Source organism: Rattus norvegicus, chromosome 16 (genome assembly GCF_021556685.1).
Source record: "Rattus norvegicus strain SHRSP/BbbUtx chromosome 16, alternate assembly SHRSP_T2T, whole genome shotgun sequence".
Lineage (NCBI taxonomy): Eukaryota > Metazoa > Chordata > Mammalia > Rodentia > Muridae > Rattus > Rattus norvegicus.
This window is the reverse complement of record NC_141549.1, coordinates 13,216,811-13,228,317: the sequence shown is the minus strand read 5'-3', so window position 1 is coordinate 13,228,317 and position 11,507 is coordinate 13,216,811. Positions and strand designations below refer to the sequence as shown.

The window sequence follows — 11,507 nt, the reverse complement described above, 5'->3', positions numbered from 1 at the left end:
ATGGTGTTTCTTAAATGCTTTAACCTTCATTTTAGTCCACCACCCATCAGATATAGTAGAGAAGATATGATAAGGGGGAAGTGGATCTGTTTAAAAAGGATTCTTTAAAAAAATTCCTACATGCATTGTCAGTAAATAAGCAGTTCAATTCACAGGAGTCAGCAGTGGCAGCTTGATCCACATGTGAACATTTCATGGATAAGTCAGCATTCTAGTACGGTAGAGTTGGGATAGCAAACACAAAGTTTATTTCTCTCTGTATATTGACTCTCAGAGGGTCTCTGTATTTGCTGCCATCTACTGCAAGAGGAAGCTTCTCTGTTGATTTGAGGAAGGCATTGATCTATGAGTATAACAGAGTTATTGTTAGGACTCAGTGCTACTTTCTGAAGTGTAAGTTCAGAGTTCTTGGAAAGTCAGTTGTCTGACAATGCTTACTGAGACAAACACATGAATTAATGTTTTCCTGAAGTAGACACAGGTGAAAGACTAAGGCAGAATCATGAAGGAGTGTTTTCTCGAAGTGAACACAGGCAAAAGAGGAAGGCAGACTTTTTTTATATATTTCTTTATTTATATTTCAAATGTTATTCCCTTTCCTGGTTTCCTGTCCCCTATCCCCTCCCCCTCTCCCATAAGGGTGTTCCCTCCCATCCACCCCTCCTTACCATCACCCCTTCCAACATTCCGCTGCACTGGGGGTCCAACCTTGGCAGGACCAAGGGCTTCCTTTTCCACTAGTGCCCCAACAAGGCTATTTCTCTGCTACATATGCAGGTGGGGCCCTGGGTCAGTCCATGTATAGTCTTTGGGCAGTGGCTTGGTCCCTGGAAGAACTGGTTGGTTGGCATTGTTGTTTCTATGAGGTTGCAAGCCCCTTCAGCTCTTTCAATCCTTCCTCCAATTCCCCAAAAGGGGGTCCCATTTTCAGTTCAGTGGTTTGCTGCTAGTATTCACCTCTGTATTTGACATTCTCTGGTTGTGTCTTTCAGAAAGCAGACTTATGAAGCAACACTTTGCTGGAGCAGACCCATGAGAAAGGATGTTTTGCTAAAGCAAGCACCAGGGTGACCTACTGGTTGCTTTAGAATGTTGAGGGTAATTGACTGATCAAAACATTGCAGTCCAAATGGCAAGAGGAAAACTTCCTTATTACCCCTGGACCACTAAACATTGCGTGGACCTACATATCAAGACAATATCCCACCACTTCTTTATCAAGTCTGATTGCCCCGCATGAGAACTCTTGCTTAAACTGAAAGCAACACTCATCATCTAATGAGGCATGGGTAAAATCCAGTAACAATAAAAGGTGTTGTCTAGCTGAAACTTCTGCCACCAGTCAGAAGATACAGTTGGAGTATTTCTGAGACTTGGGGTAAAGATTCCCTGAGGTTTGTGTAGAAAATAACACTCCAGGACTGGACATAAGCCACATTGCTATAATTATTCAATGAATGAGTCTTGCTATCCTTGTCCAGATTAATGAAATATTCAATGATTCTACAAGCAAAGGGGGTTATTAGAGTTCTAATTGCCCTACTCAGAGAGATAGGTATACTGATGCCCTGAGAGCCTCTCTGTAATGAAAAACTCTTATTTGTGAATTAGCTTAGGACCTCTGATTATCGATCTGTCCAAGAGCTCAGAAAAGTATATAAGAAGACTGAGACCATCCACCTCACAGATCCAAACCTACACATTCTCATGAGTTTGAGTCCTCAAGAGAAATAGGGATAGTCTGTTTTGGACCAGAAACATGCATTGTTCAGTCTGTGCAGGCTTAAATTATTCAAGACCTAATTTTCTTAAGTATTCTCAATGGCTTTGAGCCACCTTCTAGCCCACCATCTAAGGATAGGAGAGAAAAAACAGGTAAATAGGACAAGGGGATGTGGACGTGTTTAGAAGTAGTCCTTTGGGGGCAATTCCAGTCTCCATTGTCATGATACCAGTTCAGTAGAGTCAGGATTCAAACAGACTCAGTAGCAGTGGCATGTTCCAGTAGAAACAGTCAGGGTTTGAATCTGCACCAGTCATTGTGAGCAACAGAATGAGGGGAGACACCAGGAGAAGTGTTCTGCCTTGCCTCTCTCAAAAAAAGTGAAAACAGTGAAGATAAAGACCAAGGAAGCTTTTCCAATCTAGTTATGTAAGCACCCCATTAATGTCCATGAGACCTATTTATACTTTCTCCAAAACATAAAACACATTCTCCCCAGAGGCTGGCCTCAGCAAAAGAGCACATGGTTCTGACTAAGAAAAAAAACCATGCCTCTGCATTACATGACACATCCAAAAAATCCTACTCCAAGCTACCCTTAGGCAAAGGTAATTATATTACATTTTGAACGACAGGATCAGAGGGTGATTAAAGTGAGCAATTTAGTTAGGACCAATTTTCCTAAGGATTTAAAATTTCTCCAACCCTGTTTGATGAGACACTAAGTGCAGACCTCCTGTCCTCTTATCATAGGTTTCTTATGAACCATCTCTTACAGTATGTGCATGATCTACTCCTATCTTCTTTTGAAATTTATTTTATTTTATTATATTTTTATCTTTATTAAATTATATGGGCTTCCCCTCCCAATCCTCCCCCCATTACTACCCTCCCCCCAACAATCACGTTCACTAGGTGTTCAGTCTTGGCAGGACCAAGGGCTTCCCCTTCCACTGGTGCTCTTACTAGGTTATTCATTGCTATCTATGAGTTTGGAGCCCAGGGTCAGTCCATGTATAGTCTTTGGGTAGTGGTTTAGTCCCTGGAAGCTCTGGTTGGTTGGCATTGTTGTTCATATGGGGTCTCGAGCCACTTCAAGCTCTTCCAGTCCTTTCTCTAATACCTTCAACGGAGGTCCCGTTCTCAGTTCAGTGGTTTGCTGCTGGCATTCGCCTATGTATTTGCTGTATTCTGGCTGTGTCTCTCAGGAGAGATCTACATCCGGTACCTGTCAGCCTGCACTTCTTTGCTTCATCCATCTTATCTAGTTTGGTGGCTGTATATGTATGAACCACTATCTTTAATCCTGAACTTTATTCTAAAGGGGCCTGGGAGGAACTGCTGCAAGAGGACCAAAAAAAGCAAAACACACCCAAGAAGACAAGAAAAGAGGAAATATTCATACTCAGTGCTAAAATCATCCAAATTGCAACACAGAAAAAGATACAAAGAATCAACAAAACCAAGAACTGGTTCTTTGAGAAAATCAACAGGATAGACAAACCTAAGCCAAACTAACTAAAAGGCATAGAGATGGTATTCAAAGTAACAAAATCAGTAAAGAAAAGAGAAATAACAACAGAAAATGCGGAAATTAAAAAGCTCATGTCTTAATAAAAAGCTTATACTCAACAGAACTGGAAAATCTAGGAAAAAATATGATCTTATAAACAGATACCATGAACCAAAGTTAAATCAAGTCAGGTAAACTATCTAACCTCTCCCAAAACATCTAAGGAAATAGCAGTAGCCATTAAAACCCTCACAACCGAAAACGCCCAGCACATATGAGGGCACTAAGTCTCTAATCTGGAAGGAGACTGTACAAAACATGTTTGCGACCTTAAAGACGGGAGACTTAGATCCAAATCCTAGCACTTCCAGGTATCTCCAAACATTTTCATTCACAGGTCCATGAATGAAAATTTACTGCAAAGGGTGTGTAAACACTTGCTGTAGTTAAACGCAATCACTGTGTAGTATGCCTGTCCAAACTATTGAACCCTGAACCCTCAGGCTATCCCACTTGGCTAAGAGCTATGGTTGCTGCCACTATTAGTGAAAGAAGTAGATAAGTTAACTCTAAGTCAGGAACTTAAACTCACATAAACCCATGCAGTTGAGGCTTTCCTCAAAGGAAAACCAGAACTATAGACTTTATTGCATGTGTGAAACAGTAGCAGGTTCTACTCCTGAACCATCCCAGAGTCTTGTTTGAAAAACCCACTGCCATCAATGCTGCTACTCTCTTACCTGATGTTGACCCAACATGCTCATAAATGATTATATGAGGAAACCAACATGGTCTAAGTAATCAGCCTAGACCTATTGGACACCTCTACATCCTATGAAAGGTTCTGATGCAATGCTCTACACGGATGGTAACATCTTCATTAAACATGGAACCAGGTACAAAGGGGCTTTGACAGTTAATGCAAATGAAATTATTAGACCCAAGACTTAGAACCAGAATACATGGTGAAAATAAAGGCCAGCAATCATGTACCAGGAACGTCAATATGATTTTGATGTTACTGCACATGTGCAGGGTATGACCTATAGGGAAAGAGGTCTCACAGCTTTCAGAAAGTTCATTAAAAGACAAAGGGGAATTCTTGGCTCTCCTGGTGAATATTTGCCTTCCTCTATGAGTTCCTTGGTTTCAATGTTGAGGATATCAACTTAATGTCTACCTTGAGGCCAGAGGTTAAAAGGGTACCGACCTGACTGTCCCAAAGTGGCCTTAAGAACATTGGGACCTACTGACATTTTGGTGACACACTGTGACTCACTGCTGCTTGAGACTCCATGGTTTCTCAAGAGAAAATTGAGGATGTAAAAAGAACAAAAGGAGAGCTTGAGCCCAAAGGTTGATGGGATGGGAAGGATTGCTCTTCCAGAAAATATTGGCAGGATTTTGGTAACTAACCTTAACCAGGCTCCCTGTCTGGGATTCACAATACTTTCTGAGTAGCTCAGACCAAGATATGTTGTAAGTAGACTCGACAGGCTGGATATTTAAGCAATGTGTCAGGTTTGTAGTAATGTAAATATAAAACAGTGATCCTTCTTTCGGAAGTGGGCATATATGAAGGGCCAAAACTATGTTCAAGTCTGGGAAACAGAATTCACTGATATCTGCCTGCTAGAGGAGGATAAGAGTACATGCTTGTATTTAATGAAACCTTTTCCAGATGGGAAGATGCTTTTTCAACCAGACTGAAAATGTTCAAGAAACAGCTAAAAGTTTCTGTAGGTACTGGACCAACAATTTTACCACTACCTCCAGATTATTTCAAACAATCTCTGAGCTTTCATAGTCAAGATTTGTCAATTAAAGGTGAACGATAAATGCATAGATTATAACCTTGATTGTGCATGCACACTTCAGAGTTCTTGGTCACATGCAAATAAAGAGAAGGACATTATAGGAAATAGTACAAAACTCTCATTATTGTCCAAGAAAGGGTGAATAGGCCTCCTATTTTCCTTGGGCTTATGGTACCCCATACATGGAGGGATTCATGCCTATAATATTATGGTTGGAATACCTCCTTCATGGTTTCTTAGGCTCAGAGACTGTCAGCTGGCCAAAATCTCTCACAAATCCTTTTTCTTTATACAGGCACTCTAATTCTCCATAAAGCCTAATCATTGAACAACCTGAGAGACACAGTGGACTTCTGACTTCCCCAACATCCCACCAGGTCCCATTTTGAGCCTTGTCATTGTGATACTGCCTACTCAAAGGGACAGGCAAAGGCATTTAAATCAATTGGAAAGGATTTACATGATTTTCATGCTCCTACACCTTTGTGGTTAGGTGGCACTTTATCATGGCTTCTGGAGACCCACATCAAAAAGGCAGAAGCCACAGATGACAGTCTCTCAGGGACTCCCTCAGGAAATTATGAACCCATGAAAATTGAGGTTTCATTAGATCTGAGGCCTTTCATTCTCTATCTATCCTTGTTAGTATTAGGTATATTATGAATACAGGATCATGGTCTAACCCACAAATAGCAAGTCCCAACTACTTTGGGCCTGGACCTGGGAATTCAGGAAAGTAGATATTGGAGAAGTGGTAGTTTATGAGACCACAAAGCAGCATCTACAGTTCCTGTTGAACATTGCTCACTGATGTCTACTTTAATTGTCTGGTTGTATTGGAGAATGGGAAGATGTGGGCCTTTATATTTGAAGAATAAACACAAAGATTACAATTTAGGTCTTAACAAAGATCTTCTACCCATATCAAGACCATAACCAACTCTCCTTATCGTAAGTACTTGAATAGTAATGAAGTAGAGAGAACTCTCTATCTTTAGAAGGATAGTGTACCAAGGGCTGTCCCCTGAGTCAAAAGAGGGACTCCAAGAAAAGGGCACCTCAGAAACTGATCAATCTAAGGAGAGGCAGTTAGAAAGTAGTCTATGGCATTTCCCAGTGACATCATCAGTAGTCTCTTCCCTGGACATTCTCTTGCATCCAGGAGAACCCTAGAATCATCTGTGATGTCACCAGTGTTGTCTCTTCAGAGCCTATTAGTTTCACAAGAAGGCATGTTGTCCAGGCTGCTCAGGGATTTTTGAAGTGAGAATGGAAAACAAGGAGAGAACAAATCAAGGCAGAAGAAGATCAGCCTTCTATTGTATTGTAGAACAAGAAGAAACAAATGGCCCTGGGGAAGACCCAGTGAGTCTTAGGCAAGAGTTGGGGAGCTTCCTGGAGAAGGTTCAACTGAGCTAGTCCTTCCAGGAGGACTTATGATTTAGAGCTTCAGTCCTCCTACATGGCAGACCAGATTCAACAATTTCTGATGATTAGTTTGGTTAAGAGCCAGGAATTGATATATTTGAGCTGCTTTCCTTGGCGCTCTTTAATTTCATGCTGAGTGTCAAAGAATACCATGAGGAACCTCTGTGAGAATACCAAAGTGTCCCTCTCAGGATAGTCTGTTGAGGCACTTCATTCTTATAAGAGTCCTTTAGGTTACTTGAGTATTTGATGCCAAGAGCAAAGAGGGATAGTCTCCTGGTCACATATTAGTTACTTTGAACTTGAACACACATGATTAGGGATTCTGAGTGCTAAGCTGTAAGGATTCCAGGACTTACCTGCATTACATCCAACATGAGCTGAGAATGTCCTCTAATTCTTCTAGTTTGGGCAACCATATGCATGTCATGGCCAGGGGGATGACAGTAGTGAGTCTAACTATGATATGTCTAACTATGATGGTTGGGAACAGGGACATATCTGAGGAGTCCAGTTTAAAGATAGCATTCGTGCTCTTTCCGAAATTCACTGTGTCTCTAGAAACCCTTCATCCTCAGACTTCTATTTGGGATTAAGCAGGGTTTTTCCTGGCCATATGCCCTCATATATGCCAGTTTACTTATGTTTATCTACCTAAAGGGTCTGCTCAGAAGGCATCATCCCAACCCTCCACTACCCCTGATCAGGAAGAAAGGATGAAGAGGTTGGGGAAGTTGAAAATTGATCTTCAGAAGATGAAAAATGAGAGAGATAAACTCAGGGGAATCCTATCCAATTATACTAACAAGGATTTAAACAACAGATAGTCATTATGCAAGTTCTTTGTTGACTGTCTTAAGCTCTCTGTTAAGCCCATATTTCACCACATCACAGGAGGCTACAACTTCAGGATGTCATCATGGTCAAAATCATTTTCCTGATTGCATCTTAGACAGAGAATGTGACCTTCTGATAGGAGTGAGATGGAGGCACAGGCTATTTTGATTCCTCTGAAAGAAAATCATAGCCTTTGGCCTGAATCACAGTCTGGGAACAAGGGTAGTAGTATGTGAACACTCATTATGTGCTTTAAGAAGCCTGGACAGGTGTTGGCTCATAGAAATTTCTAGGTGCTGTTTATTTATGACCAATAATTGTTTAATTGACCTGGAGGTGCTTTGGATTCCAGTGGTTCTGTCAACAGCTGGAGGAGCCTGGTCCCACTTGCTGCCTCTCGGTGTGTGATTGGATTGTCTCCAGGTCACCACTGCTTTTCTCTGACTTTATTGTACTTGGAGATAATTCCATCTCATTGTATTTATTTAGCATTCTAACTTTATTTGAATGTCTGTGTGAGTATGTTTGTGTGTATCACTTAAGATCTGAGGATTCTGTGGCCTTGATTTGATCTGAGAATTAGCCTGAGTTTCCAGGGTAGGATAGTGATGAGGCCAGTGAGCCTCACTTTGAGCAGCACAACACTTGACCTCTGCTCACCTTGGAGGTACATTGGACTCTCCTAATATGTGTTATATATTCTTTTCCCTGTAAACACTGATTATGTCCTTTGGGTTTTCATGTAGCAATAGATTCTAGGATTGGGAATTCTTATCTGAAAACAGGAGAATAGTCATCACAAGTTCAAGTTGGAGCCTGGCCTATGCCACAGGGTCCTGGAAAGTTCTCAAGAAGCTAGTCTATTCCATCGAGCCCCCTCATGGAGCTCAAGCGATCAGTTCCCTCTTTTTGGTTTGCTCGCTGTGCTGCCCCGGGTCCATAATAATGAGCTTACTAAGCACCAAAAGGACCCAGCATCAAGGAACAAGGGTGTGGCATGTCCTAGGTTGGGTTGGCTAGGATTCAGCCTAAATTCATATAATCCTTGAATTCTTAGTTCAGAAAGTTATTTGCTCCTCGGACCATGTCCTACCACAGGATCAACTTTGAGTTCAAGATGCTCATGATGCAACGCCAGCAAGTGGTGACTGACCTGAAGAAAATGCCCCAGCAGATTAGTAAAGCCTTGAACAAGTCCAAGCAACTGACAAATGAAAATCAATCCTACTGGTGAGTGACTAACAGGGTCATGACCCCAGCAATGGGCATAATAATAGCCTTTACTTCGGTGGTGGCCGGGCTTCTCCATATGGAGAAGGCCTCCATATGGTTTTCTCTCCTGAACTGACAGACATTGCAACATGATTTTTAAAATATAATATATATGGACTATTGGAGTAATGTGGTGTTCACATTTCATTTTCTACCGTTTTTAAAAGCTGAGAAAATATGTTGGCCCATGGGATCTCTTACCCTTCTCACTGAGGGATGAGAGAATGACCTCAGCTGAAAGGTCATAAAGGATAACCCTGCTGAACAGCGATGCCATGGGTTAGATAACTGACATGGCAGGTCCTCACCAGGCTTTTATCTCTTCCTCTCCTAGGCCTGAAATACTCCACTGGAAGCTTGAACAGTACACAAAACAGGACAAGAGCTCCCTCAGACAGAACTGTCCACCAGGAGCACTGAGTGTGCAAATAAAGTCAACAACTCCCACATCTTAACCCTAATAACCATGGCAGTCTTGGGCTACAGTTTCTTCCTTTACTTTGGTTTCCTATGTGGGAAGAGGGATTTATTTTGTCTAGTATCTGGTCCGGTAAGAATCACTTTGGAGGGCTTCAGAGAAGTTCTGAGGGACATCAAGAACTTCTGGGCTTCCAAGAGGAGTCTTAGAGAGACAATTTTTGCTTGTCCTGATAGGTCATCAAGTATAATTTCATGGACACCAGTCAGGCTAATTTTAAAGACATTGAGATATTGCCTGTAACATGTCTCATGCTTAGGAAGACTTGTCCATCAACAACCAAATACCCCCAATGAGGCACGTCTACATTCATCCTGAAGAGATTGTTACCATCCTGACTGCCTTTCTGCACTGTTTATAAGGCCAGTAACAGGCTATAGGTCTGTGCTGTAAAAGCTGCAACAAAAGAATGCTGCTTAGGTTAATTGCTGTGCTTGGGTTTTGGTTTGAGGTTTGGTTGCTTTATATATATGGTTTTCTTTGTCTTCATTAGAATTTTGTTATTTGTTATCTTTTTGTCGCTACTTTAATTTGCTATTTTCCTAAGGCTATACATTTTGCTCATTGACTTCCCACTTATAGATGCTGTTGAATGAATTAATGTATCCTTATAAATAAAAATGTGACCTCTACCCCTCCACTCATACGAAACTCCTGAGTCATGTGTGGTTCTCTGTCCTATAACAGCACAAGTACCAGGCAACAACGGTTTTTTGCAAGTCTCATGCAGCTTATGCTTCATAATCAGTTTGTAGCCAACCAGAGCTGCACAGGAAACTGTTCTCTTGATGTGGATAATGTGTCATAATCTGTGGATCCCAACATCATGAAACAAATGTATCCTTGCTCATAAATTTAGTTACCCTTATAATGTGCTACTATGTAGATAATCATGTTGGACAAACAAAGGAGAATCACAGCAGTATTTCTCTAATACATTTCAGGAAATAAAAACATTCAGTAAGGGAGTATAAAAGAGATCAGAAAACAGAGATCTGTATGCCTCTGGTTTCCTTGAAATATAGCATCAGGTATAAATGCAGAACAGAGATACTGAATTCCAAGACCTTTGGACAGACGAATATTATTATTATTATTGGTTATTATTTGTTTGTTGTTGTTCTTGATAATGATAATTTTTCCTGAGGCCTTGTCAATATGTTTGATAGTGTCTTGGTTTGGGGGGAAGGGGTTTACTTAGGTTTTTTGAATTGTTTCTTTTTTCCATTTTATATTGGATATTTTCTTTACCTACATTTCAAATATTATCCTCCTTCCCATAATCCCTGCCTCCATGAGGGTGCTTCCCTTCACCCATTCCCTCTAGCCTCCCAGTGTTTGTTCACATGCAATTCAGCCAGAGTCCAGCAGAGGTCACTGGATTTTACCTGGACCTGAAGTGACAAGATTATAATCTGCCTTTTATTTAGGTCCTCTGGGATTCAAATTCTCAAACTGATGATGAACCATGTCTCCAGTCCCTGTACTGGATTTTTGTCCTTCTTTATGTGGTGCATTAGTTGGACTGGATCACACTCAAACAAAGGGAGAAGTTTCTTGAGACCTCTAGGGACACTTACAGAGGTAGTCATACTAATGTTCCAAACTGCCAGGCCTCCATGTAAGGCATTCGTGGGTTCAGGATCATAACTCACTATCTCAGCATTTTCAGGGTTGGAACAGATCTCTCACATCTCATCCTGAGGGCAATGCACATGAGGCCCATCAGATGAAATGCAGAATTGAGAAATTATCCTGTGAGTGGAGCTGGCAAGTAAAACATGTTGATGAACAATCAAAGCAGTGTTAAGGGCAAACTTCAGACTAGACTGGGAGTATGAAACATGCAGCAGAGACAACACACCTCTGGTGGAGAATGTTTCCTTCCAAGACTAGGAAGGGAAAGGGAGGATAGATGCTGCTCTTTTACCTCAGTAGATCTCACTATATATAGGAAGTATTTCTTCCCGATGAGTAAATGATTCTTGTGAATTTCCCCTGAATCATGTGACTTCTAAGACTATGTGTCAGAGGAGGAAGGAATCCCATGTGTCTCCAGATTTATGCTGTCAAACCAAGGTCAAAACAAATCTATTCTTTATGAATGACAGAGAGAACCTCATTGTAGATACAGAGGTACTTCAGTTCCATGACTGAGGTGACCAGAGTGTGAGTTGTCTCAGCAAGTCCAGGAACTTGCCTCCAACTCTCCAAACCTGAGCTCCTTCCCTAGGACCCACATGGTTTAAGGAATGAACAAACCTGCCACATACTGTCCTCTGATTTTAATGTTGTTGGAGGTGCAAGGTCTTACAGAAACTAAGATATCTAGTTAATATTTCTTGCTTATGCTATAATCTCTCCATCTGATGTACTCATGAAGATATATTAGTGTGTGTTTGAAGTGAGAGGATTTTTTGGCTATTTTAATTTTGTTGC

At 41.2% G+C, this 11,507-nt stretch overlaps 1 pseudogene across 1 annotated transcript; it reads left to right on the top strand.

Moving 5' to 3' along the window:
- The first annotated feature begins 7,221 nt into the window (after window positions 1-7,221).
- Window positions 7,222-9,709, top strand: LOC148000395 (uncharacterized; annotated as a pseudogene). Its single transcript, XR_015639651.1, has 3 exons — window positions 7,222-7,307; window positions 8,381-8,548; window positions 8,925-9,709. The product of XR_015639651.1 is annotated as an uncharacterized LOC148000395, transcript variant X2 (transcript).
- The last annotated feature ends 1,798 nt before the right edge of the window (window positions 9,710-11,507 follow it).